This window comes from Diachasma alloeum, unplaced genomic scaffold (assembly GCF_001412515.2).
Source record: "Diachasma alloeum isolate Michigan unplaced genomic scaffold, Dall2.0 Dall_scaffold_00402, whole genome shotgun sequence".
Taxonomy (NCBI): domain Eukaryota; kingdom Metazoa; phylum Arthropoda; class Insecta; order Hymenoptera; family Braconidae; genus Diachasma; species Diachasma alloeum.
This window is the reverse complement of record NW_021680541.1, coordinates 457,080-458,670: the sequence shown is the minus strand read 5'-3', so window position 1 is coordinate 458,670 and position 1,591 is coordinate 457,080.

Sequence of the window (1,591 nt, the reverse complement as noted above, 5' to 3'; positions counted from 1 at the left end):
AGGCTGGCTCGTTGAGATTCTGAGTGCGAATGTAGACCACAGCACTCATAGCTACTGTTGAGGCATCTGCGAATCCGTGTAATTGGATGTCGTTTGTCTGAGGTGAGATTCTGAGCCATCTGGGTACTGCAACTTTATCTAGTTCGGTGAGTTCCTGGCGAAATGACTCCCACCGGTGAATGTACTCTTCGGAGAGGGGGTCATCCCAACTGCATTTGAGTTTTCAGAGATCCTGAAAGAGAATTTTCCCCTGGACGACGACTGGAGCGATAAATCCCAAAGGATCGAAGATCTGGGCTATCTCTGAAGAGACAATTCTTTTGGTGATCGTCTCTGTGTTGAAGTCTCTGGATTTGTACTGGAATGTGTCAAACGACTGATGTCAACACAGACCCAGTACCTTGGTGACGGACTCTTCAAACTGAATGACTTCTTCCTCTGTTGATAGGCCGAGCTCATGCAAGAGCTGAGGGCAATTACTGCTCCATTTCTGNATCCTCTCTTCTGCAGGTCTGTTGGCAGTTCCAGAGAACCCTGCAGCTTCCGAGTCACGACGTGGAGGAGCCCATCCTGTGTACCTGCTGCCTCCGTGGATCAGAGTGTGGTGAGATCCTTTGCACTTGTGGCATTGTTCGTCTGAGCTGCACCTATCTTTTTTGTGCGTGCCCAGGCACCTGAAGCATAGTTTCTTATCGATGGCCGGGCCGTTTCTTTTTACTGGGTCCAGCTCCTTGAATTGCTGATNTCATCCATGTTAGAACGTCCATGGCGTTGGTCTGAAGTTTTCCACCTGGATGTAGAATGTCGTTGAGTGACGTTCCTGATGAAGTGGGGCTGGAGCCGTTGAAGACGACTCTCAACCTTGTGCTGATTGCATCTGCTCTCAGAACCCCGTAGTGTGGAAGATAATAAACTGGAACGGGTTCTGTTGTCTCTGGTGCTCTTTGCATGTGACCCAAAGTTTCGTACTCGTTGATGAANGAGAGTCTCTGCGTCCAAGGACTTCCTCAGGAGGTGAGCGAACAGCTGTTCTGTTAGGTTCGCTTCTGAAAGGCCGGCCACTGTTCTGACCTGGTCCAGCGACTCGACCACTGCTGCCACGTTGTCGGTGCGATTCTGTTCCGTGGGTTTGGTGATTTTTGGCAACTCCAGGACTCGATTAAATAAGTACTGTGCCAAAAGTCTGGGATCATCATACTTCTTTTGGAGCTTTCTCCATGCGTTCTCATAATTCTGATCGCTGATGGGTATCGTAGAGGTCAGAACTGCTGTTGGTCCTCTGAGGCTGCTCTTCAGCTTCACCAATTTGTCCACTGGGGGAATTGAAGATTTGCTGCCCACCAGTGAAGTGAAGAGGTCACTGAACTCCTTCTACTGTGAAGGATTGCCATCAAAAGGCTTGATGTCCAGTCTCTTCAGCTGATCGTGGTGTTGAGGACTCGATGGTGTACTGGGTGACTGAGCTTTCTTAGCTAGTTGACCTCTCAACCTGCTGATGAGCCTGACGCATTGCTTCCTGGTGGTGGCTGCCTGCTCGAATACCCCGTTCGCGAGATACGGGTGATCGTGTGGAATGGACTCGATCAGGCTC